General features: G+C 40.4%; 1 protein-coding gene and 1 long non-coding RNA gene across 3 annotated transcripts in view; one reads left to right on the top strand and one right to left on the bottom strand.

Moving 5' to 3' along the window:
* LOC133281107 (potassium voltage-gated channel subfamily KQT member 1-like) overlaps nt 1-27,969 on the top strand; it is a 467,184-nt gene that overhangs the window by 396,134 nt on the left and 43,081 nt on the right. The gene's annotated exons all lie outside the window — the stretch shown is intronic.
* On the bottom strand, nt 16-27,826 carry LOC133281161 (uncharacterized). The gene is made up of 3 exons (XR_009747403.1): nt 27,218-27,826; nt 1,422-1,500; nt 16-609 (listed from the first exon to the last, which is right to left on the bottom strand). It is a non-coding gene; the product is annotated as an uncharacterized LOC133281161 (long non-coding RNA).

Genomic DNA, 27,969 nt, shown 5'->3' with positions numbered 1-27,969 from the left:
ATTCAGAAAGAAATACATGGTAAGTCTGAATATAAATTACATATTTTGAGAACATTTCCTATGTTAGATTAGTCCTTATTTAAGGCAGAAGGGAGAGTTTGGTTTCCTTGGGTTCCTCCTTTGGAAGGGGTTTCTGCCAAGTCAGATTTGCAAAGGCTATTGCATCTTTTCATATAAATCATGCTAAGTTCATATCAGGCAAATGTACAAATCTACTGCTTGGCATTGTACCCTGTACTTTGAGTTAGCCACGTGCCATGGGTGTGTTCAAGTGAAAAATACTGTGTTGATTTTGGACACTTTATGCTTATATAGATTCATTTGGCCTGTGTGGGCCGGAAGAGAAAGCAGTGACCTGAATAGCCAAGCATGAATCTCAGTTAAAACATTTACACAGCTGAGACCAGGAATCTCTCCTGTGCATAGAAAAAACAGTTGAAGCTGTGAAATCCTTTCCAACGTATCACTGCCTGAAAGAGCAGTGTGAGGGAAGGCTGGTCTGGAGATTACATTTGGATGGAACAGAGAGATGTTTCCATTCCCATCACTGGCTGGTGCAGAGCTCTGGTTTTTCTTCCTCCCTTTCACTGAAGTTGCCATCTATCGAAGCTGAACAAATATAATAATAAAATATTCTGAGTAAAACACTAAGTTTTAAATTTCATACAGTGATAGAATTGCTTTTGTAATTAACAGCTTATCCCTCCTTTTTTGCCAGAAGAGTTTATGTGTGTACATGTTTGTGTTTATGATTATGTATACATGCATGTAGACACATATATGCACAGATACACATGTGCTATGGTGACGAGTATTAGACTAGGACACTTTAGACTTTCCCCTAGAAATTAACCCAAAGGAGGAAAAATCCCCTTGACAGACAGTTCCTGTGCATCACACAGCATTCAGGGAGCCTGACACATTTTGAAAAACTGAGGTGGCAACCTAAAAGCTCGCATTGTGACCAGGGCCTCAGTACTCCCTGCGGTGCCCTTAGAGAGGCTGCAGGAGATTTTAAGAGAGCTCTTACTCTTGGTGGATTTGGATTTTGTGGAGACAAAGGCAGTTGAAAACTTTAGGTCTTTTATTTTGTGGAAGGGCAGCACCTTTTGTGTGGAAGGTAAATAAAGCCCTGTCACTCATTCTCTCAGCAGCCGTCCTTTGAAGGGATGTGACAGCTCATGGAAATAACCCTGCAAAGAAAGGCCTGGAACAGGACGATTGGAATGTCTTCTCAAGACTAAACCAGTGAGGGATTGCAGGGCACCACTTTAGCAGTCACTTGAGACTGTTTGAGAGTGCCCAGTAGAATAGCCCTACCTTGCTCCCACAGTTGGATCTCCACCACATCCCTTGTGCTGGCATCGTTAAATCACACAGCTGCAGCACCTCATTGGTCTGTCTGGTCATTTCTGCATTACCCCTGTGTGTTGTAGGGTTCCATTTCATCCAGAGTAAAGAGTATGTAACTGGAAGTAGTGGAGGAGAGCAGGTTCACTCCTGTCACAGGAGGAGCAATGTGAGTTTAGATCAAATCAAGCCCTGTGTGAAATCACACTCATGAGCAGAAGGAACCCACGCAGAAGCTTGGCCAAGAACACTACAGTAAAACCTCTATACTTACAGCTAGCAACAATGCATTTTTAGTGCTAAAACACTCTTATCTCCTGGATCTGACTTTTCTTTTATGCTGAAGTAAAGACTGTGCAAAGTAGCTGATTATACAACTATTTTTCTCTTGAAATATTCTATCCCTATCATCATGCTAAACACTGAGACAGCACCAATTCAAAGTGCCAGATATGAAGTCAGTAGTGCAACTTTCTGAAATACATTTTAGTGCTGTCTGGAGATCTCCCATCCAAGTATTAATGAGGCCCAGCCTTCCTTAGCTTGTAAGCTTCTACAGCACAGCTGTTGCAAGCCAACCAAAATGTTATCTTAAACATACTTTGAACCAGGGTAACTTACTGCCCTCCTGTCTGTGCACTGTAGTTCAGTGTGTTGCATTACTTCAGATGTCACCAGTTTCTGCTCCAAGTATAAAGAAGTGCTCTTCTTCAGCTCTTCCTTCACTAATATAAATTCACAGTGCAATGTACACACACGCAAGAAAGAGGTAAAGAGGGAAATAGGCAAAAATAGAGAGGGGATGGAACGAAGGAAGGGAGGAAGTAGGGAAGGAAGGGAAGGAAGAGAAGGAACGGAAGGAAGGCTGCACAGGCTTCTACCTGTGAGAAATGGAGACAAGGAAAAAAAGCAGGGAGACAAGGAAAAATAGCAGAGAGACAAGAAAAAGAAGAAAATACCTCTTAGACAATAGTCATGTGGCTTCATAAACTACTGAAAGCCTTGGTGTACACTGTGTTGAGGGGATTGGCCAGGAGAGCCAGTATAGAATATGTTAAAGTACATTGTATTTTGCAAATTCTGTTGAAATGCATAAAGCTAAACTTACATAACCGTTTTCAAAATGTTGCACATAAGAATTTAGTTACTGCCATGTTTTCAAAATGAAAAGTAATACTGTATTATTTTTCTAGCAAATTCACATTAGATAGTGGCATTGTGGAGAGAGTCAGTGCCATGCATCTTAAACAGCTGTCATGAAGGATTGTGTGTATGGCAGTGAGGAGTGGGGAAATGGAATGTCTGTCATGAGGCATTGTATAATTTTATTTGGATTTTCTAACAGCTAGCATGTGTTACTGACAATACAAATTAAATGTTCACTGATGAAAAGGAAGGAGGTAAGAGAAGTACAGATTTAGTAGAACATCAGATTTTGTTATTTTGAATAACAGTTATAACAGGAAAGTCAAAGAGACTTCACAAAGGAAAACTGACCTTCAGTCTTTCCTAGAAACATATACCAGAAAAAACACCTAGATATGACCTCTGTATATCAACTTATTAGTCAAGATACATTCAATTACCAATTCTATATGTATATCAGGCCTTGCAGTTTATCTAATAAGCCTTGCCATCTACACGATAAGCACAGATAATTGCACCTAGCAAGAAATTTGTCATTAATATAGGGTGCCATTACTATAGTTGCAAAGAATACAAAATATGCTTAGGATAATTAGAGCAAACACATGAATATCTGCAGTATCTCTGATACTGCTCAGATTCTTCCCATCTGCAGTGGAAATCGCATCAATGATAGACTCAGAGTCAATATGGTCTATACTGTCCCATTTGACACGTTTCTGCCTACCTGGGGAGCTCCTAATAAGGAAGAAATAGGGTGGCTGATGAGTCAGCTGTGCTGCTATTGTGGCTGGTAGGATCAAAGGAACAGATGAGCTTCAGGAAGTTCACACACTGCGTATGACACAACACAACGCAAAGGCTCTTCGACTTAATATAATGAACCACTAAAAATACACTAGTGTTGTAACAACTCCAGAAAATAGCTAGCGTACACAAATCTAAAAATATGGGTCTTATTCTCTCCCCACAGGATACCAATAACGTCAGTGGGAGCCCACTTTAAGATAGTGGGAAGTCTATGGTAGTTAACTCACATCCTGCATGAGTCCATGTCTCCTTGAAATCCGCAGCCATTCCTTTAGGACTGCTACTTGTTGTTATTTACTAGGCTGTGACATTCAAATTGTTTATGCTTTCCCATTCTCTCCTAACTCATGTTTTTCCTTAAGAGAAATAATCTGAAGGCAGTTTAAGCTTGTGTTAAAGTAAACTTAAAGTTTGTGACCCCATGGAAATAAAACCCTTGGAGTGATGACCTTTCTAAATTCTCCCCAATGCCCTTTTATCTCAAGGCAGTGCTATTATTTAACATGCGTCCAAGACTGGTTTTCACTGCGTTTTCTTTGTTTAGGGGTGTTTTCCTTTTTTTCTTGAGGGGACTCATGAGCTTGGTCCTGAAAAAGCTGACTTCTAAAGGAATTTGGATTTGAGCTGGCATATTTTATCTTCTCTCTTTTAACAAATTATCAATGCTAAGTACAGCTGTTTATAGAATAGTGCCTTATTTGCTTCTGTGTGCATGTACTGCCTCTTATATTTCCCATGTTCAGACACACAGTATTTTTTTTTTCCACCGCTGTGCTTTCTGCAATCCCAGATGGCAAAACTAGTCGCTGTTCTCAATGTTGAAAACATGCTAGTTTGCTTTCTAGGTAAGAAGCAGTACACCAGAAGCTGGAAAATTAAATCACAAATGCATAGCCCCCAGTTGGCATGTCAAAAAATTATAGCAACCATAAGAGAACCATTATAGCAACATGTAAAAGGTACCATGCCATAGTACCATTGCTCCTGTTCAGAAATAAATACACTGTCTTTGCTTCACTCTAATGGAGCACTAATATACAGAGGTTATTCTGTTGACTTCAGCAAAGTCACTTCTGGCTATCACTAAAACACACCAGGCTGCATTTAGGACTTAACTAACAGCGAGAAGCCAGTCAGTTAATGGTACACCATTTCATTAAGGAAAAAATGCCCTTATAAATCATTTGCATGGACTTAGTCTCCTACTGTTTTATGTTTCTTTGGTGCTCTCCATTTCTAGGCAATCTACATTGCCACACAGTTGCATAACCTTAAATTTGGGGATATTATTCTTTTCCATTAACACTGGGGCAGTTCTTGCAGTGCAGTATTTTTCATGCAACTGTTGCTGAAGTCAGTAAGGTTACATTGCTCCACAAAATGAGACAGGATCTCATTTATCAAATTGCCAAGATACCAGCAGCAGCCTTAAAACTACAGTGCTTTTATTATACCTCGTCAGTATGTCTGCTGGCTTAATCTGGATATTTTAACTATTATGCCAGTAAAATTTGTCTTGGACAATTCACATATTGCCAGGACTTTCTGTTTCAGATAAGGTTTAGTAGGTAATAAGCCTTCTCTCAGTGTTTTCTATTGGTCTGAAATGGTAAACAGTAAGTAAAAAATTGTATAATGCTGACAAAATTCTGGGTAACCATGAATGAAGCTTTGTTCCCACTGCTCTTCTCTGTTTTTATGGCAAACTAAAATAAACACCTGAGAACTAGTCTGCCCATGTGGATGTGTCTCAGGTAGCTGACTTACAATGAAATAAATGCCACAAATACCAGGTCTGCTACTCACCAACTCTCAATATGTCTGTGTCCTTCATCAGAGCAGCCTTATGCTCAATTAAAACTTGTAATTAAAACTGGTCACAACAGAGAAAGTATTATATGCCATCATAGCCCCTGAGGACAGGTAAACTCATTGAGACGTGGCTTGCAGTAGGAGGTACAAGGGAGAGGACAGTGGGATAGATTAATATGTCAGCGTGGCAAGGAAAGGATACCAGCCTCAGTAGGCTATGTCAGTTTTTGCTCATTTGCTGTGCATCCTGTGTTCTTCTGCCACTATCAGATGGATACTGCCAGGTTCCTATGCTTCAGAGGTCTTCCACAGTTTATCAAACCTTTCAGCAAAATTCAGACTACATCTCTCCTCTGTCCTTCAACCACTGATGTAACACTGGATCACCTTTTTCTTTTGTTTTAATCTTTATTTTTGTAAAGAATTATTCGTTTTCCAGAAACACTCATCTTCTTGATCAGTTTTATCACAAGCACAGCGGAATGTGTATAAATATAGAAGCCTGTTTATTTCAAGATATTTTTTCCACGTTGCGTCCGGTCAACAGTTTAGTTTAGAATTTAGAGAGTTGAATGAAAACAGGGCTGAGGCACTGGATGAGCTGTAAAGGGTGGGGAAGAACAGTCTTCCCATTATGCGGATTGTCTGCTTTCTTTACCTAAATCAATAGCTATGCTCCAAACAATAAAAAAGTCGTGAATCTTTAACATCCAGTGGATTATTTTTAAATACCTAATTTGACAGTTATCACCTCCTTATTTTTTAAAGAATTTTGTGTCTTATAGGGCTTTCCACAATCACCCAAAGATTGAATTTGGGATTTTCAAATGTATGTGCTATGATTTTTCTTAAGTGATTTTTATCTCAAGCTCACATGGACACTTGAAGAAATCAGAAATAACTTTGGGCTCAAAGTGCCTTAATTGTACCTGTTCATCCTTGGGAACAGAATTTGAGCTTAAAGAGAAATAAAAGAATTTACCATATATAAGATGATCTATATATAATGTGTCTGAAGATGATCTATTCCATATCTTTCTGGTGTTCTGAGCAAAATTCACAACTTCAGATTAAATGGAATAAGTCAGTAAAAAGACAGGAAAAGTCATAAGAGATTTAGATATGCCTTAGCTCTTTCTTTAGCAGCTACCCTTAGGTACAGAATCAGAGGAATGAAGAACAGGAGCGGAGGCCTTTAATGCCTCCTGAAACATTGTATGTATATCAGGATCACACATATGGATTTCAGAATGACTTCAGATTTCATCCTCAGTTTGCTCTACAAAGCATCTCCATGTAGAGACAAATCCTTGTGGTTTAGGCTTGTTCAGGCAGAGCTCCCTTTTATATTGTTTTAGAGCTTGATCAAGGAGCTTTAGGGTCCCCATGCAAATGTCTTCTGGCCAAAGAAGTTTTCAACCTGAGAAACTTCCAAGTGCTTCCTCCAAATTTCTACATGTACTACTCGGGCAACTGTAAACTAAGCCTCCAGGTCCTGCCATCTCAGCCGTCAGATTGCTTCTAGCATCCCCAGATTCATCAATAGCTAAACAATCCTTTCTGAAAGCATGAGTACACTATGCAGGTCTGATGTCCACCCATTTCAGGAGACTGGAGAATTAGAGAAGGCCCAGCAAAGACACCAACGATGAGCAAAGGTGTATGTGGTTCCACCACACAAGCATCATAAATTTAAAAGACGTGACTGAGAGGAGATATGGGAGAAGTCTCAAAATTCAGGAGAGACAGCAGTTAACCATTAGTGACTTAAGTTTTACAACACAAGCAATGGGGCACAAAAAATTACATTAGCAGGTTAGGGTGCAGGGGGAAAGCTCTGTGTTTTATTGGGCATCATATAGTAACTTTATAAAGCTCATTGCCATGGGACAGTGACAAGAGTGATACTGAAATAGGTTCAAAGAATTCATGCCGGAAAGCTCTATCGGTAGGACATGACTGTCAATATTGAACATCCAGCTCAGGAAGTCCCTGAAAAGCAGATTACCCAAAATGGAAGGCCAAACAAGGAAATGAATAATGTTGCACATCCTCAGTTTTATACTCTCCCATAAACATCTGCTTCTGGCCGCTGCTGGAAACAGAAGACATGCTACACAGCCATTTGATCTTCTGGTACTGCATTTCACCTCCTCTTCCTTTTCTTGAGGTATATTCTCCATCTTTAAAAGGATCATCTTTGAAACTTGTAAAAGGCAAAAGGCTTGTGATGCATTATTCTTTTCTTAAAAGCAGCATAAAGGCTATATAGATCTGGTTAAATTAAGACACACTTCTTAGTCACACTCTGCTGCTCTTTCCTCATTTTTGGCTAGTGTTTCTTGTGTATTACTCCAGTGTCTTCTCAAGATTTCAGGTCACCTCAGATTTACGTGGCTTCCATAGTCTACCTTTGAATATTGCAATGAGATTCTTGCATCTTTAGCATGTTCTTCCTCTAAAGGTATATATCCCTTTCCTCTTCCATCCTCCCTAAGACTTCTGTCTCTGCAGAGAGAGACAGAACCTCCTTCTGAGGTTTAAATGCTGACTCAAACACCTGGCTCTTCTTCTCCCTCCGGGGAAGTATCCACTTCCTTAAGCCCTTTTTCTCTGAAAAGAATTTTGAGAAAAATAGGTCTAACCAGGGAGCAATTGCTCCTTTGTTCTTCCTGAGCCTAGTACAACCCAACAGGCAACCGAGTCTGTCCCTGGGCAGAGGCATTACTGGCATTCACCCCTCCCTTAACTTATAAACTGTCAGCTTAGAGCCTAGTAAAACATTGTCATAACACCTGAAGATAAAAGCAGTTCCGAAAAGCAAATGAGAATATATATTTTCCCCATACAAAATTTATAACATAATCTTCATCACACAAATTGCCTATATTTGCAGCAATATGTTGTATTTGAACCAAAGCAGTTGCTGTGGGGCCTGATCCAACACCCACGTAACTCAGTGGGAGCCTTTAAATTCACTTCAGCGGGTGTGAAGCCTCAGTACTTAGTTATTTTGTGGACATTTACATAGAAATGATGCTTTAGGCTTTGATATAAAACTGAGCAACGTCAGTGACAGCTTGATTCTTGAACAAGGGCCCTCAGTGCTACTGTATTGAAAATAGTAAGTACAATATATTGCAGATCTGTTTGTTATTCCTAGTGTAAAAATAGATCAGCCCAGCCAATGGGATTAACCACTCAATTATTTCTTGGCTGTTTTTTTTATTGCTGTTGTTGTTTTTAAATAGTTTTCCTGTTCTGTTGTTACAGATGAATTCTGGTAAATATTTATTCCTACACTTGCTGTAAGCATATTCCTTTCCTGGTGGTGCACTGCACAGCTCCAGATGTGCAGAACTGAACCTTTTCAAAAACAAAGGGGGCCCCGAGTGTAGCCACACAACAGAGAGGGGGCAAAAGGCTTGTTGCATCTTTAAGAAGTTGCTGTGTGTGGCTTTGCTGAATGCAGCAATCTCGGATCTTAGGGATGTTTGACTTGGCCGCAGCTGAAAAGTTAGGACAAAGAATTACAGGCAGGAAAAGGGTAACATCTTGCTTCTAGAAAAATCTTCATTAAGTTTGAGTGTGTTTTTCCTACTAAGATCAGACTCTTTGAGCTGAAACTGCCACAATTCAGACCCAGGCCTGTTGTTTGGAGGGGTGGTGAGAGTCTGACATGAGCGTTGTCTGTGTGGGAGCTCTCCCAGCCCTTGGTCCCTGACACAAGGACAATCCCCTGCTTTGAGCAGAAGGGGCCCAGGGTGCAGGGCAGGAACTGTGAGCATCGTGAGACAGCAACAGCCCTGGGCACGTGGAGCCCAGTCCCTGCATGAAGTGACTTGTGTCATTTGCCTGACCACCAGATCTGATGCCCCAGACTGCTTCACCTTTCCTCCTCTTCCCATCTATTTATGTTCTTCTGAGGGCTTGCTTTCTTTCCTGCTTATTAGAGCTCTTCAGCAGTCTTGCTTCTGGCACTGAGGTGGGGTTTCACTTCTCCTGCAGAGTTTGCTGGCTGTAGGAAAGGCAACTAAAAGAGCAAGAGCTATGTTACCCAAGCAAGTCATCCTGCACAATATCCACCCGTAAGCTGTTGACACAGCATGTGAACAAATGCAGTATCACTGGGGTACCCACAACTTCATCAGTTCACCTGGCCTCTCCTATCTTGACAATGTGCCTGATTTTCTCAAAGGGAAAGGGACCAGTGTCCCATGGGAGAAATGTGCGTTGAGTTACATGCACTCAACCATGAGAGGATTCAGGCTGAAACTGTGTTTAGCTCACTGAAGAAGATAAATTCTTCCTTTTGGGGTTTCCTTCTTTTGACAAATAAGTGGCACATTGACCATTTTGAGGCTAGAACAGACTTCCAGGGCCTTTTGGGTGCCTTGAACAGGTAGAATTTGAGTAGCAACAGATCAGGGCTCCTAGCAGCTTATGGAGGTCAGGCCTGAGATATAGCCTGACTAAGCAGAACTGGCCTCACTCCATTGGTCTGATCAACATGAAGGTCTTAGTCCCTCCTGAGTGTCCCCTGAAAAACACAGGGACCTAAGGAGGCAACCCAGAGAATGTATGTAAAGAAGCATTTGGTCTTGGATGGGGCTTTGAACAACTTGGTTCTAGAGGAAGGTGTCCCTGCCCATGGCAGGGGTTTTAGAACCAGATGATCTGTAAGGTCCCTTCCAACCCAAACCATTCTGTGATTATATGATTCTATGACTGAGCATATTAATGATAAAGAAAAAAAAAACAAAACAAACAAAAAAACCCCAAACAAACAGAAAAACCAACAAACCCTGCCTTCATTATTAATACACGTGACTTGGCTGCAGAAACCTAATGGTTTTTTGCCTAAGAAGTGGAGCAAGGTCAGTGCCTTCTCTCAGTGGTATTTCTTCATGTTTTCTGGTGCCTTGTAAAACCACAAAAGCCAGGTGGAGTTACCCCAACACTTGGCAAATGTTACACAACTGTTTGTTATATGAACAAAGAGGCTGACAGATGACCTTCTAAACATGCCTAAGTTACTGTTTCCTATTGCACATACACATTGAAGCAGGAAACAGACTTCCAGAACATGAAAGCGAGATTTGTTTGCTTATCTTATTATATTCTAATGTAATTTGAGGTAAACAAAAGACAACTATGGTCTTTGTTGTCTTAATTATTCTGTACAGCCAATATAGAGCAGATTTGCCCTGCATGATTAGACATAACTCTTATTGGCTTGCAAATTATTAACATAATTCCAGAAATTGTACATAATTCAGGAAATACTTTTCCTAACAGCCTGTCCTAAGGACAGCTTTGTTCAGACCTATGTTCCATAATGAGATAAGAAGAGATACACAAATAACAGTCACCTGGTACTGGGGTGCTGCCTGTCAGTTCTGCACAGATTTTCTGCATATCTCTTAGCTGGGGGTTTTGGAACTGATCTGACAATATAAATAGTTGTATTTTATGATATGCAGTGAAATTAGGGTTCAGTGCAAAGCATGTGGGAGTCACTCTACGAGTCTGGATTTGTCCTATGTACCTAACACTTTTTAGTGAAGCTAGCAATGAAATACTGTGATGCCTACTGAATAACTGTGGGGTTTAGGAGCAGAAGAATTTGTCCTTGTCAGGCTGGATATTTTGATTTACAGATATTGAGAGTTAATCTTTCGTGTATTCTTCATGGGTCAACTAGAGCTTAGTTTCTGCTGAGATGGAGAGAGATGGGTGGTAAGTGGAGGGGAAAAAAGCTGAATGAATATTTGATTTTTTAAAATGTGAGAAAATTCAAATTAGTCAGAGAAGATCTGCAGGGGAAAGATTAAATTCTCCCAGCTCCAGTCTTAGAAATAATCCCCTGTAAATGTACCAAACTAGTCACATGAGCCAAATATTACTTTCAGACTCTTTCCTCAGATGTGTTCACACCCTTCCAGTATGTTTCTTTCTAAATATTATTTCCACTAAAAAGGCTAAAACGCTTTTGGCTTTTCTGATTACACATACGTGATGGTGTGGTGCATTTTGATGATGTTTTTTCAATATTCATGACAGACAGTCCCACCCTTTAGGCTGTAACTCACTTTGATTTCAGGTGAGATTTTTGCCTAATGATCAGGCCTTGGGGTGTTTGGCTCATCAGCTGTAATGTAATCAGCTAAGAAAATTTGAATTGATAAACAGCAGGAATCATAGCACAGACTGCTGGCATAGCAAACACATTGCATGGTTTATGTGTAAGAAAAGTCAGCACCTCAGAAAAAATAAAAATAAAACATAAAAATTAAAATTAAAATTAAAATTGAAAAAGGCAGTTAATGTTGTGTGTGCTACTGTGTCATCCAGTTACAATAAAAGACTCAAGGAAGGATTCAGACAGTGTCATCAAATTTCAAACCATCCAGCAACTGTTTCAAGTTGCTGAAAGTTGTTGAGAGAAAGTAAATTCTCAACCTTCTAGGGATCTGAGTTCTCAAAGTGTTTGTGTCCATGCAGGAAGTACTACAGATCTAGCATAGTACTTTGAAATCTGTGCCTGGATATATGCATCCCAAGATCTGAGGCCATGTGAAGGCACCCCACTGATGCCAATCAGATGCCACTTAGACTTAAGAATAGGCCAGCAGGGAGACCACTGTTGCAGTGGTTCACAGATAATGGACCACTTATGATACTCAAAGTTGTAGACCGGATGATCCAGACCTGGCCCACAGAACTATGTGAAACAGCTATGTAATATTTCCAAGTTTTGATGAGGACCATGGTTTGAAATAATTTTGTTTGATACCATTAACTCATCAAAATAGCTGAAGTCCCCTGCCTCTGAAGGGCAAAGCATCCCCTGACTGAATTTCTAGACTTAACTAGTGTGAGCCAGTGAACTTCATCCCAGTACGTACACTGAATCTCTTAAGTTTGAGGAAGGATTGTCAGTGAAGTATTTTTGGATGGCTCCTAAATTTAAGTCAAAGACTTAGAGGAGAAGTCTTCCCAGGGAACAGCAACAAGTAATCTTAATGAAGCCAGATGGCATAACATATAGTTTTGCTTCTTCCATAGAAATTTTACACAGCATCAGAAAGTGGTTCTCACTTTTGTAATAAAATGTTTTCTGTCTAAATGCTGGACAAAAAGCATCCAGTCTCTGACGCTTTAGCCACCAAAGCTCCTAGGGTTTCTTTAGAGCATTTTCATTTTCTAAACAGCATAAATGATGTCACTTATCAATTGCCAAACCTATTTCATAATTTCAATAACCTCCAGGGGACTGATTAAATCTGAAATACTTTGGCCTATTTTAAAGGAAGTCTAATCGTGTTTTTAAGTCAGCCTTGGAACACATGATTCTTTATTAACCTAATAAGCCTCCATTATCCCATTCCCAAAGTTCTATTCAAGCCCTGTATTTAGTGTAAAGTACCGTGCACTGGTTAATTAGAGCATATTATCTTGGATGAAAATGCTGAATCTTATTCTGCAGAGTCAGTGCTTGGAGAATTTGTTAATATGCTGCGTGTACCCAGATTGGTTCTTATCTGAGCCTTGGCATGTGTTAGCAGTGCAATTACCTACTTGCAATTGCTGCCTGCTACTTGGCAAAGGGGAATGTTGAACAGAGGGTTATTTCACTAAAGATAGAAAGTGACTCATTTTGATTACTCAGTCATGTCCTCTCCTACTTAATGCATGCACAATGGGAAAGTCTGATGGTACCAGAGAAAAGATAAGCAGGATGTGCTCAAGTCATTTCTCTTATTCACCATTTAGTTGTAGTAAAATTAAAAAGCCAATAATTATAACAAGAGCAAGTAATGACATTTCACCTTTTCACATTTAGAAGGCAAATCCAAATTTAAAGGGAAATAAGAAGTTAAATATGAACAGAAGTAAAGGATGTAGATAACTCAATTTCACTTTTGCTTACCACAGTTTCCAGTCAGCTTGGCTTTCTGGTCTTTGTCTTTCTGTTAGTGTCACAAAAAGGAGAAGTGTTTCTGTCCAAACAACATCCTGCTTTAAATTAGTGTAACACACTTTACATTAAAAGTGTGTTTATAAAATACACTCTTCCTAATCTGGTCTAGGGATGTTGAATAGGCAGTGTACATCAGTTAACATTTGTAGAGCTTCCTACTGACTTGATAGCCCTGGTCTCATATTTAAACGATAGGTTTCTGTCCATTGAGACTCACAAACTTACAAAACTATCCCTTACAGACATATCCCATTATTTTTAAAGATTTTTCATGAAACCGCTCACCGACTATGGGCCATTTTCCTACCGAAAGAAAAGTATTATTAAATTCAAAATTTGCAGTGGTAAATACTATATCCCTAAAAAGTCAGAAGTAAACTGTTTACATCTGCTGTAATCTATTCTGATTGATGGTCTGTTCATTGAAAGAGTTATGCATTATCAATCTTAATTAATGTAGTAATGCTCCGTTAATCTAATGCAACCTTATTTCAAAGATTGGGAAACTATTTCCATTAAGTGTTTCATTTCATCCCCATAAGGTTTAGACTAATGTTGTTAGTCGATGCATGCATATTTGTGGTCATACATCTGACAAACTTCTGACAACGTCACATGAACACAGCAGCAACTTTTAAAATGGGCATTGAAACAATGCATATCATGCCCTCCTGTCGAACAGCATACACAGTAGACATTTTAATCTGGAAAAGAGAATAATTAATCTCTATGCCTTTTGTGATTTTAAAATAAAATAGCCTATTTCAGCTCTCATGATACTGGTCATAGTACATCAAGTAAAACAATAAATAGTTTCAAAACCATTAAGTAAAAACCAAGAACTATCTGAAATGAAATTATGTCAACCCTGAGTTACTGGGAAAGCCCCTAAGATAGTGACTACACTGATGATAGATACTTCTTGACCTTTCACCGAGGCACTGTGCCTATCCCAAAACCTTCTACAGTAAAATTCATGCCTCCCACAGCTGAGACCACTTTCCTTACTGTCTGAGTCCCAGCTCCCAAGTCATGTAATGGCTCTTTTGCCCCTGCCTCTTGCAAAAACTGTAGGCTCTCTCTCCTCACCCTTGCCTCACCTGAAACTTCCCACTCTAGACAGTGTTCGAAATGAGGGATGAGACTGATTGACAGGACATAGAGCAGTTTCCAAACTAGGGAGTGTGAATGAGGCTTGGAGCGAGGACAGAGTTTTGAAGCCAAGTCCGCTATGAGCACTTAGGGTGACAGTCAGGCTGCGGTGATGAAGGCTGAGGATCTGTGCCTGTAATGTTTAAGCAGTAGACCTTTCCTAATGCAGTTTACTTTAGCCACAGTGCATCACAGCACGTCAAAAAACAGCACAGCCTGCATAGTGAAGGGGACTGTAACTCCTGGTTGAGAGGCAGTGCTGGGGGCAGGAGGCAGTAATCCTCCTGAAAGATCATCTGCCACCACCACAGCACATGGGCTGAAAAGATTTGGGCAGAAAGAATGACATTAGACATTTTCTGGTAAAAAAAATAATAATCAGGAAACCTTGATATTTTCTTATTTAAATTGAAAATATTCTTCATTTTGGGAAAAAAAATTGTTGACCAGCAATTTGCCCAAACTGTTACATTTTTCATTAAACAAAATCTCTGACCATTGTTTTGATGAGACGTTAAATTTGCACGGCTTTAAATTTTCCTTTGGTATTCTATCTAAAAGCTGGTGCTTAGTGGAAAAGTGTAATGGTTCTCCACAAATGAGAATATTACAACATCTTCAATAAAAAAAAGATTAATAAAATTCTGCCCAAATGGGTATATTTGAACCTTTCAGAATGAAAACAACTTCAAGAATTCTATTTCTTTTTCCACCAAATGATTTCTCCATTTTTCAGCCATCTCTAATTATAACAGTAACTTGCAGGTGTTTCCTGTTAAGCTGCTAATAACTGTGTCCTGGGATAATAAAACTCTTGGGTTTGGCCCATTTATCATATTTAAATTATAACTTAAAGGTGCATCCTGTTTACAAGGTAATAATTATATATGGGACTAAACAAACTCCTCTGGAGCCACTCCAGTCTATTGTGTTACGTCGGACTGGAGCATGGGCTTGAAGAAACCTTAGATGGATAATTCCATAGGTAGCAAAAGCTGACGTTCCCCTCTGCCCAAAAAATGCAGAAAAAAAGAGTTGCTATTTTGCCTATATTAGGAAATTAACTTTGAAAAAATAAATAGCTTCCAAAATGAGTGATCAAATAATCTTAAAGCCTTTGCTGATGGCCAGACGACTCAGTCAAAACACACCCATCCAAATTCTTTAGGGTGGACGTCAGCAGATGTAAATGCGCAGGCGCGCGTTTGTCTTCTGTGTCCTTCCAGCAGGTCTCATGCCCCTCTTTGACTGTGGTCCCACAGCTGGGAGGCAGCAGTGTGATAGCCCTGTTCCAGAGACACTGAATTCCCATCTCCTACATTCTTCCTTGCTCTGCGTGGTGGCTGGGGTTTTAAAATATGCCCTTTTCTGTCAGAAGTAAAAACCCTGAAGGTTTACAAAATTACAAACCTAGGGAGGAGGTCAGCTATTGGCCTTTCAAGTCCTCTGCTAGTCTCACTTGCATTGCAGTGAGATTTGGTTTGTTATGCAGAGCTTTCTTTCCACCTTGCCCCAGTCCCCCGCAATGACACAAGTCCAAATTTCCAGCTCCTTCCCCAGCACCAGCTCCCTTCGGCTGACTGGTGCTTTCCACCTCAGTTGCTTAACAGCCTGCAGAACCTTGTGCAGTGGGACAACAGTCATTTCTTTGTCAAGGTCAGGACTTAGGGGGCTGGGGAAGGAATTTGGCTTGTCCTGTGTACATAGGAAAGTAACAACTTCAGCATGAAGCACAGAAAGAGATACTAGCATTCAAAAAACCCACCAAGAAAATAAACTCCAGAAGTGACCAGTGCATTTGCTTGCATTGCAGCTTTGCTTCAGTGTTTCACTGTTATTTCTTAAGAGCAAAAGAAGCCCCAAACATTTTTTTTCTCTTTTTTTTTTTTTTTTTTTTTGCTACATACTGCACAGTATGAGTAATTCAAGAAGAGAATAAAGGCCGGCATTGTATAGCACACTTTCTCATGCGCACACAAACCTCCTTCCAGCTTACTGAAGGAATCAAAGAGTGGAGGGAGTGTCTCCAGCTTTTCATGTAAATGACGTCTTTTTTTCTCTGGTTTTAATGCCACCATCAACTCAGTGTGATGAAGCATTGATGAATAATGAGCCCATGACACATCGTACTTTTAGAACAGCTCATATATTTGGCATACGCCAGGCCCCATTTGTGTCAATTTTTCTTTTTCCCCCCACTCAGGCACAGATTTGTAAACATTTTTACCATAACTAAGAAACACAGTTTTATTTTCACTCCTTGGGGAAGCCACGCTCAACATCCATGCAGCTTACACCAGTTGCCCTCTCTCTTTAGGATGCTGTAAGGCAGCGAGCTTAGCTCTCACCATTTGAGTGGGGCTGATGCATTCACTCTTATCTCACCTCAACAAGCATGTAACTATTATCTTCCCTGAAGTAGAGTCATGGTGGCACTAAGTAGAGAAATCAAGACATCCTTGTGAAAAAAAATGCAGCCTCTTATTTATCAAACTACTTGTAGAAAGTTGGGATTGTAACCTGCATTTTATTGAGAAGAATGTCCATTTTCAGTACGGTGTTGTTTTGGATTTCTTGGTAACAACTGAACCTATAACTTCTGGGTTTAAAACTGCCTTGGAAAGATGCAGTATATAAATCATAAGTCACCTGACTGCCAGTGGGACAGGGAACTATACTGTCAGAAATGAAAAGGCCTGCTTGTGCATGTCCTGCAGCAAAGGTCTTTCCATCCACATCTACCAGTCCTACCCCTGCAGCAAGGTCTGTCATTTAAGGTGATTTCAGCTCTCCCTAACAAAAGAGAAGATCAGAGATGATGTATTGGAGACCTTGGTCTTAGCTTCTGGTCTGGCCTCCTAAGGATTTGTCTTCATCTGATGCTGTAGAGTTTACCAGATCATCCCAAATAGGGAAGCAGAAGAAAACTTAAGAGTGATAGAGGCATAGGCAAGATATTTTCCCAGGAGAGGAGGAGGCTGGACACAGCAGCTTTCAAGTTTGGCAAAAAAGACCATCATGTAGATAAGAAAAGCCTGTTTTCTTATTCAGTCTAAGAGCACCAGCAGCATAAAGTTTTGTCCTATAAAAATCATCTGTAATGTCTGGCCCAGTGTACAAACTTTCATTTCTCATTTGCCTTTATCACTTTGCCTATGATGAGATATGGGCCAATAATTTTTCTTAAACCTTTTTCCGCTAAATGCTCATAAGTTTTCAAATATGAAAAAGGACTTGTTCCTACTCTCCAGAAAGGTCCTTAATTTCTATAACTGAGGCTTTCAAAGCAGCATAAAAGAACAGTGCATAAAGAAACAATTTGAGTCTTCATTGCTTTGAAAAAACATGTAAACGCAGCAGTTTAAAATCAGAGCTCTTTTTCTCCAGGGTTGCGAAGAACCCTATAATGCTTTCCACAAGGCTGTTTAAGCTGAGAGAGGTGACATCAGATATCCAGGCTGTCAAGAAGATCATAAGGAAACCTGGATATTGCTGACAAACCATGGGCATTCCCTTCATTGCCAAAGTAATGAGCAACCCGCATTTAGGACCACACATAACACTAGCACAAACAAATTCCATTTCTCAACTACGTTGCACTTATTTCCCTGGGTGACAATCTCAGTGGGAAAGCTAAGCTTCAGCTACGCAGCACTCATGATGGGAGGCAATCAGGGGTTCTGGGCCATGTGCAATTCAGAAACCAGGGTGAATCAACACAACTCCTAAAAAAAAAGAAAGCCATTACCAGCAATTTCTCAGTTTCGTAACAAAGCTCCGGAAGCTTTGAAATGAGCCAGTTTCTGACATCAGAACTGTTTTCTTTTTCCCCTTTTTCTTCAGTCAGGTTACACCTAGGATTTGAAATAAGGAACTAACTGAGTTTCTTGAAATGGACTTTTCCTGCAAAAATCTAGGACAGCTAAAGTACCCACATTGATTGAAATGCATTATTCCGGGAATTAATTTCTTCTGGCAGAAATAACAGTTCCTATAATTTTTATCAGTCTTTTCACACCAATAATTTATATGTAAAATCTTATATAAAGCTAAGGTTGTGTCTGAGGCTAATTATTTGCTTCTAGAAACAGATGAAGCTAAAAGCATGCTGATAATCTGCTTCTAATCTCTCTGTACCAACCTCCTTTGGCCCCATACAAATCGTATGGTCAATGATAAATTTGGCAGCTCTGGTTTCAGTATTGGCTCAAACTCAGCTGATCTGAATGCTCTTTTTAAAACAAAAACAAAAACAGAGACAACTCCTCCTTTACAAAATACATGGTCACTATTCACTCCAGGCTGCAACTGGTTAGGGTGAAAAAGGGTTAAATCCCAGTTTTGTACAACTGCATTGAGCACTGCCATTTTATTTGCCTCCTTGGTTTTATGTCAGCCACATGCCCATGCTGAAACTACAATACAGTCAGTGTCTGGAACTCTGACAAAGATTAGGCTTTCATCCCTGTTATTTGTGTTTCTCCTCAGAGCTTTTAGTGATTTTTAGGAGAGAAAAATAACAGTCATTGCTTGGGAATGTTTCAAAATGACGCAGCACTTACCATCATGCGGCCTTTTGAGGGTTATTTTGGGATCCAGGTTCTGGCTGTTAATCCACAGGCACTTGTGTCTGTTCAGGCAGGTTTGCAGTGACTGGCACAGGAAATGCAATCATTTGTAATAATAATGAGCAAAATTCACCCAGAGACTGTGGCTTGATACATTCAAAGAAGCAGCAATTGAGTGGAAGAAACATTCATTCCATCACATGTGTCAGAGCATACAAGATTTCAGCTGAGCATGGTGACAGGATGGCAACACCATTCCATGTCACCTGCAAAGCTCTGCCAGAGGAGTTACCTTTATTAACTACAGACCTTGAGCTTTGTCTGGATCTAAATCCAGACTACAGCAGTTACCTCTCCACCTTTTTTCTGAAAACGTTTTTTGCAGTGAGCTCCTTCCAGAGCTCTCTTCAAGTCTTACAGAGCATGCAGAGAGATTTACGTCTCCTTTGCTCCACCCTGCAGCACTACTTGTCCTAAACAGCTTAAAAAAAGGGAACCTTGAACTTCTTTTTCACATGTGATCTGTTAGCATTAGACATTGAAGTAACAGTTTTTCCATCTCCCCCTATCCTTTCCTTTAGTCTTTAGCCATCATCCTTTACTAGACATGGTTTTTTAGTTTATGTGTTTATTAAAAATCACTGGTTGCTAGTGGCTACCTAACATTAACACAGCATCACACACAACTTTTCCTCATATTAACAGGTTGACAAGGAAACACATCAAACGGTTGATAAATGGTCATTTTATAGGGTTGACAGAAGTAGCCTCAGAACTTACCGTTAGGTCTTTGATTTACAATGTAAACTTAAAATTTTCCCAGAAGATTAAAGAATTCACACACTTAGTGAAGTTGCCATTGTCATTTGCATAAAGATTTGAAGATGAATTAGTAACTGTCTAAATCAAAGTCCACTAAATCCAGTAAAGGCTGTAAAGAATCACAGACAATAAGGATAAAAAAAGAGTCCTGACAGTCAAGATACTATTATCCTTTTCTTTTCATAAAACAATTCAATCAACTCTTTCATTTGTGCTCCACAGCATACAAACAAACATACCATGACACATTTTAATGTCTTTGCAAAAACAGTTGAACAGAATAACATTGAATCATCAGTATCAATCAGTCCATTAATTTCAACTGAGTTATGAAAGGAATTAATTTTGTACTCAAAGACTTAGTAATCTGAGACTGCAAAACAGCACCCTGTTACTAAATCACAGCTGCAGAGAGAGGGACTGGGCTTATGATGGGCAAAATAAGAATTAGCAACTTTCAACAGTCCAACGTATTATGAACTTCCTTGGATTTAATGTACTTACACTGCCTCTACACAAGCCATAAAGTACTCTGACAGCAATTATATATGCAACTCAGACAAGATTATCAGGCAGCCACCAGCACAGGAGAGCAAGTGGTATTTAATACACAGGAGGTACAGTTAACCCCCTCCTGCTCCCCCCATGTCTGATTCCAGTTTTTCTGTCCAGAAATCTTGCTCAGCTGAACAAAGGCAATCTTGGCCGTTTGTGTAGGATAAGACTGTAAGTCTTACAGCCAAATCAGAGCTACTGCTACAGCCCACACAGGGACATCTACAAACTCCAGAAAAGTCTAGCATTGCATTTGCAAATCACTGGTGCAGTACGTGCACAGGGGAAAGTCACTGCATAAGTCACGCATGCTTACATCTCTCTAGGAAATCCCAGAGAGTGATATGGGAGTCCTGCCTTCAACCCTGTTCAAAACAGCTTGATTTTAGCTCTTCTCCAAAGCCTAACAAATAGATGGCCTTTGTCTGATGCCCTGGAGGGCAAATGCAAGCTAATAAAAACTCGAGTCTACACAGATAACATATAATTGTAACTTGTTTTTAGGTAATGGTCTTCCAGGCTATCTCATTATTCTCTTTGAACAGGCTTTGAATTACGCTTTTTCAATTTTAGATAAAAGTGAACCAGTGGTTTTGCAGCATTAGCAAACTAAGTTAGATTGAATAGTTACAATTAGTGGGTGCTTTGATTTCATCATTTCTCTTTAACTTTGAAACCAGCAGTCAGGCAACAAAATATTTTTTTCCCTCCTCACGTTTTCTTTCTCCAATCGTCTTTTTCCATTCTGCTCCCTCAGCCGCTTGCTTCTGCTTTGTCTCTTAATGACTAGTTATACCAGGCTTTGACCATGCTGCATTTCCTTGACTTCTAATTCTCATCTGCCCCCACATCACAGTATTTTCAATATTTAAGTGTGAGTATTTGTGATCAGGATGAAGTCAAAATATTTCTGCTGGTGATGAGTTGACACAACCAAACAGATGTTCTGCCTGTACTTTTTCTTGATCTTATTCTGAATCCATTTTAATGACCATTAGTGAAACTACTCTCTTGTGGAGTCTGAATGAATTATAACGATCTCCATTTACCTGCTGAAGGCAGAAACACTCACTTAACAACCTGCTTTTTCCCCAGTGTCTTACACAAATCAAAAGCAATCTCTCAGAAACTCTCACATAAGTTCTCCCTTACTCTCAAGCAGATACGGCACCACCAGCAAGCCTAAATCAGCCATTCCTAACCGTAATGGACCTTTGGCAGTTCTGAAATTAGCTTAGCCTCACATAAAACTAATAAGCCATAAAGTTGTTTGTTAATGGCTGTAGATCACACACCCAGCCTCATCAAGCAGTTTGAAAACATTGACCTACAACAGCAGGATATCTAAGTTTCCACTGTAGATGCCACAGATCTTCTGGTGGAGAGCGAGGACCATACATCATAGTTCCACCAGACCTACAGATAGGCATGATACAGATAACTTAAATGAGCACACACTCTGATGTTAACGTTATTACAAATAAATTAAGTGCAATAAATGCATAGTTGATATGTGCAACAGTCTGGGTATATACAAGCTCAGTATATAGGCTAGATGTGCCTTTTCATTCATGCTAGTGCACCTCTCAGTCCCATCTCTGTTTTGGACCAAAGAGAGCACACAAATGATAACCATGGTCACAAAAGCAGCGTCTGGTCCCAGTGCTATTTTTCATAAGGGCCCCACAATCCCTCTGCTTCTTTGTGAATCTCATGCATACTTCAAAAGATGTGGAAGGAATCACAATTAACCAGGACAACTCATCTTTCTTATCAGGTGAATTGTCACCTAGGAAAGTCTCTTCTGTGGCCAAACTCCTTGGCCATGACCATTTTGTCAGACAGCTGTACACCAGTGATAGTCACTGAACTACCTCAGCCTGGTACCCACTTCTAGGATGCCCTTCCAAGCCATCCTCATACAAGGCACTGGAAAGCACATGTAGGAATTTGTGGGGATCGTGCCTTACCTGTTCCTATGTCTGCAGGGCTGCACAAGCACAGCCTTGAGGCAGGGCTGGTCAGCAAAGACATCACTTATCTGTGTTACTAATTTGATAGCAGACCCATAGAGCTGCCTCCAGTGCACTCCAACTGATGGCCATGCAGAGACCCGGCACCCATACAAGCACACTCTAGCCTCTGCTTGCTTGCCAGAGGAAGAGTGCCTGTCCTTTTGTGCTTGACCCATTGGCCTTCATCTAGCCTAGCTGCTTTTACTGAAAAATAGAAAACTGATGTTGGACAGGCAAATCTAGTGCTCACACAGCCCCAGTCTGTCGCTCAGAAAAGGCAGGTGAGATGTGTAGCTAGCCCTTGTTTAGATGATAAGCAGAAAGAATACAAATGATAAAATGCATGTCTAAGGGAATTCAAAACCTCCCCAAAAGGTGCAGGAAAGGTGAGAACAGCAGGGTTTTGCTCTTCCCACCAGCACCAATTTTCCTCTCCACTGTTTATGATTATTTACTAATTTCTATCAGCTGGGAGAATTTGGGGCAATATCCCTGAAAGGGCTGGTATCTTGGTTCTGTTTATCAGATTTCAGCTTGGCTTCCCTTTGCTCCTCTTTTTATTTTTCCTCGCCAATATTTATTTGAAAAACTGTTTTGGCAGGATTTACAATCCACAAAACCCCATGGACCTGGAGAGAAAAAAATAATCTCAGGTGCTACTTAAGAAATTCCTCCTTTCTAAACCTCAGTGGATTAAAGTTTCTGCCCTAATGATCTGTGTGAGAGCTTTTGTGTAAAACTTCAAATAACTTTATTGATTACATTCTGTATAGTATGAGTCTGGACCCCTATTTGTATTTTCCTTTTCTAAGAAAGGTTTTTATAAAGACATACAGTACCAGAATGGATTAGTGCATTAGCCCTTGTCTTTGCAGACTTACTTGCAATCCAGACAGGATTTGGATGAAGAGAGTCTTACCAGACAGGATCATGCTTCTCAATGGAAAAAATTTCCATACTGAAAAATGGAAAACATAACATTTAGCACAATTAAGTCTATTTGATAGCTTTGTCTGTGCTGAGGAGCAGGGGTGGCTGCAGAAACAGCACCACCGGTCAGCACTGAGGTGCTTCAACAAAGCTGTCTCAGAACTAGGGTAGTTTTTATAAAGAGCTTTCTCAGAAGTAGAGAAAAGAACGAACTTTGGTAAAGCTGAATGAGAGACTCCAGCTGGCATAACAGAACTTATAGGTGAAAAATGAAGTTTACTGGCAGAATGCTTGGGTCTGACTGAAACAGAAGCACAGTGCCACAATTTCCTCTTTCCTCTGACAATGTCTCCATAACCATTTTCTTCCTGATGTCTCCCAGCACAAGGCTCTTTCACATAGCAAATAGATGAAAATGGGCATGGAAGTTTTAGTTTTAAAATAACCTACAGGACCTTCACTCTGTTTTTAGAAAGGAAACAGGACTTCTGTCTAAACGCAGACTCCCCACCCTCTCTTTCTACCCTCCCTTGTCCTTTCCACCTGTTTAGATGTTTTCACAGTAGGATAACACATTCATTCCCTCCTGACTAGGGCTCAGCTGTTAGGAATGGAAAATAAAACCGAAGTTTGCAGAGTATTTTTAGCCTAGAGAAAATAAAGTGGTTGCAAATACTGTACACCCCCCCAGCTCCTCCGGCTCGCGGAGATCCGTGCCCAGAAAGAAAGGAAACCGCAAGACCAGGCTGAACCCTTTGATTTGGTATCAGTGCCAAGTATTCTGGAGTGACTCACCCAACAATCCCACCCTTCTTTTTCTGTCTGTTTAAACGTGCCCTCCCCAGGAGTCACATCATCTGGTCTTTCCCATCTTTGTGGCACTGATGCTTTCACTACCATATATGCACTTAGCTGGACTCAGCCCATTACTCTCATCCCTTTGTATGAGATAATCTGTTGATGACTGGCTAATCAGTAGGTTGCAGATGGGTCTCCCATTTCCCTCTGATCTCACAAGTCTCAAGGGACTAGCCTTCTGAGAAGAGACAGTGCGTAAGAGGATACAACACTAAACAGATGACACATATTTTAGATTCACCTAATGGCTGCTCCTGGTTTCCAGACTCCCCACATGCCATTTGTTTTTAACAAATGGCCACACAAGCTGTGGAGATGATATTTTAGAAATGTCTTTGAAAGGCTGACTTACCTCTAATGGCATTTGCAGCATGTGTGCCCCTGACAGTAGTCGTCTGTGCTGTCAAGCTGCTCCCACTGCAGGTAAAAATCAAGTATCTTGAAAAAGAAATCATAAACTGACAAACAAAATGGGTTTAGATAAAACGCATCCTGAATGGGAGAAGTGGTTTAAGAGACGAGGAAGATTTAGATCTCACTAGCACCTATGGTTGGGTCTATGCACCCTTGGACTGTGAACTGTTAAGGAGGCCTTGCTTCACTGTTAGCAAAACAGTGATTTCTTCATTGCTGAATTGACTGCAGTATCTTGTATGCAAGAGCAACACAGGATGTGGCAAAATTGTCAACAAAACTGCCAAAAGGCAGTTGTAAATCCTGAAATAACCTTTATGTAAATTATTCTGATTTTCTGTTTCTGTCCCAGCAAAATCTGAAGATTTTGTACCACTGCCTAGAACAGTCGCCACTGCACATCTCTGACAGCCCCTCTGTAGAGCAGCAAAAGGCATCCTGGATCAGCCTTACAGCCTGTACACAGGGGTCATATTTTTAATATGAAACAAAATAGGATAGGGCTAGTTCTCCCGCACTTATGCCAGCGGGCTCAGCACAGTTCTCAACCATCCTTTTTTTTACCTTCCAACACAGAGAAGGATTTCCATACCCACATATTGTCTGGGAGGGCAGAGTTGGCCCAGAGAGAGCCAGCACCATGGTAGCAATGTAAAGAGTACATATAACCAGGTACCAGGGTTTAGCCCTGTGTTATGGGTACAGGTGCTGGTATTACTGAACCTGAGGTGTGCTGGACCCATTGAACACACCAGAACACTGGAGCAGTGCATGAATACTAGGCCTCACAAGAACTGTACTTATTATGAAGGCATCACAAACAGCTCAGACATATACCTAGGGTGTGAGGCACTGGAACATGTTGCCCAAAGAAGTGGTAAATGCTCCATCCCTGGCAGTGTTCAAGGCTAGGTTGGACAGAGCCTTGGGTGACATGGTCTAGTGTGAGGTGTCTCTGCCCATGGCAGGGGGTTTGAACTTGATAGTCTTGAGGTCCTTTCTAACCCAAACCATCCTATGATTCTATACTTCTGTCCAAGAAATCCTGGAAAGAAATATGGCAACTCCTTTGGGAACCGTTGAACTCTCCTCCTCCATCTCCGTTTAGTTAGTCATCATCATCATCATGCTGTTATGGGCTCTTTTAGTTGTAGGAGTATTCCCAACTGACTTCCTTAAAAAGCACTTTCTATTTAAAACTGAAAAGCAGCTGCTGATAATGCTGCCTTAAGCTGGCCATTTTGCTTCTTGCTTCTATAGGTTCCACATTTTTGCTATCCAGCCAGCACAATAAGCATTTCAGCTTCAATTGTCTGGGATTTCCAGAAATGCTCAGCACTGACCTCACTGTGACAAACACTAAGTGTGGGGATGGGGGTTTATTCTTTTTATTCTTGAAAAGGTGGAGCATCCACAAATAAAAGATCATCTGCAAAGTTAAGGCCAGCACAGTTATTCCAGTAGCTGGCACACTACTACATGAATGCTGACTATTTACAGCAGATGTAATCCAAGTTTATCTTCTATGAAAACTTTAGCACATTATTTCTGGAAGTTCAAGTTATAACTGCAACGATTTGTAAGTAATTCAAGAAAACAGTTCTATTAATCCATCCAGTTTTGGGGTGTTGAAGGAAAAATATATTTCTGAAGCTTTCAGTCCTTGTGCAGGGAAGTGAGTAACATGCTGGGAATTATCTATTAGCAAATGTTTTAACCCTTGCCACTGCTGGCAATATTGTTGATAATATACAGCATAAATTCATTGGGAATTAGGCTTTTTTGTTTTAGTGAGCCTCAGGGGAGGCACCCCCACCAAACTGACCAGATTTAGCCAGCTTGGATCCAAGGGTGTCAGTAAAACCCCACCCAGACAACTGTTTTAGGACTGCTGGCCTCTTCCCGGAACTTACCAGCGGAAAAAAGAAATCAAAAATGAAATCATTAAAACATGAGCCAGACTTCTGACTTTATCAAAAGGTATCTTTTAATTTTAAGCAAGGGTATTCTCAAACATTGGCGCTTAGTCGTCTTTTTCCAATTCTGTGAAACCAGGGGGACAGTATCCACTGAAGACTATGCTACAGCAAATTCAAGCACACAAGCTTAAAACAAGTACTAGTTTTCTCTTTTTAGTCTCCAGGGAGGCCAATAAGAATTCACAGACCTCAAGCGAATCTACCAACCATAGCAAAAAATACCTAACCTAAAGTAACATTAGCAAAAGTCAGCCTACAGGTCTTGAGAGAGGAAAGCACAAGTTTCTTCAAAAGTGGCTTTTTTCCCAGTGCTCTTTCTAAACAGTCTCAAAAAACTTTTTGGTATAATTTCCTGTAATTTGCAGGATTGGGGGGGGGAATGGGCATTCTAGTAAAGACACACATAGGCGAAGCTCTTTATTCATACTCTACTTCCACTGAAATTATTATAAAACCCACAGTGACTATGACAGGACCAGACTTCAGCAGACAAGTGCTTCTGAGGAGTCCAGTATTTATGTCAGGAAAACTGGAAAAGCTGTAGATTTTGTAACTTATGACAGGATGCTGGCTGGAGCTCAGACGTTAGTATTTCTGTTACACAACATGAGGATGCACTTCATGGAGGAACATGAGAGATCTCCATACATCTACTGAGCAAGACGTGCACTTAAATACTTACTTACAGCTGCTAGAAATCTTATTTTCCAAGAGCTCTCAAAAGAAGTTTAAGGGCTACTCAGCCGTGACTTGGATGTCAGAAATGGTATTTGGAGGAATCTCAGTTGTTCTCTGACAGAGAACAGATTTTTATTGACTTACCCCAGATAGACAGTTGAATCAGATGACTGCAATTGGATTTCTGCTTTCTTGGAAGCTGGGAATTTGCCTTGGCTTGCAGTAACAGCTTCTGGGTACCTGATCCCACATGCAAGCAGGTAAATAATTGACAGATGGTTTTCTTTATGCAGCTAAGTAATAACTTTCAACATTGTCAGGAGAGATTAGAAAGCAGGAGGAAAACGCATTGAAGAAAGTTTGGGCTTAAGCTGCTGTGCTGTTGTTACCCAGCATCCCTGCCAGGCTAACTGCAGCAGGCGGATTCCATGGGTGCCTAAAGGTGCTTGTTATAGAGGGTGTTTACAGGTGTCCCATTATCAAGTACTGATATAAAATACTACCACGGAAAATCGTGTTTAATAAGCTCCAGCTGCCTGTTAAATTAAAACAAAATTCCTGCAGCAAATAGTCAATTCGAAAAACAAGCAGTAGTAGGTCTAAAACAAAGGAGCCGAGCATGAAAAGAACCTTGACTGAATCAAGCTGCATTTTGGAAAGTATATCAAATGGATGTTTTCCTGGTTTTGCTTTTAGGCAGATACTTGCTCCTGCCAGCACAAGTAGCTGCTGAGATCACAGCCTATCTTCTTTTGCCTTTGTGTTCCTACATATACCCTTAGACTTTGTTTCTGTGAGATCGTAGGCTATACCATGAGGCTGGCTTATAAAACTCAGTAGTCTGCAGAGGTGTAATAATGTGTTTTAGTTGAAAACAGAACTTGAAACAGAGACAC

Source organism: Pezoporus flaviventris, unplaced genomic scaffold (assembly GCF_033815535.1).
Source record: "Pezoporus flaviventris isolate CSIRO_AGI_PZ_B2104156 unplaced genomic scaffold, CSIRO_AGI_Pfla_v1 ptg000096l, whole genome shotgun sequence".
Lineage (NCBI taxonomy): Eukaryota > Metazoa > Chordata > Aves > Psittaciformes > Psittacidae > Pezoporus > Pezoporus flaviventris.
Note: the sequence above shows the minus strand (reverse complement) of the source record. Positions and strands in the feature narration are given on the sequence as shown.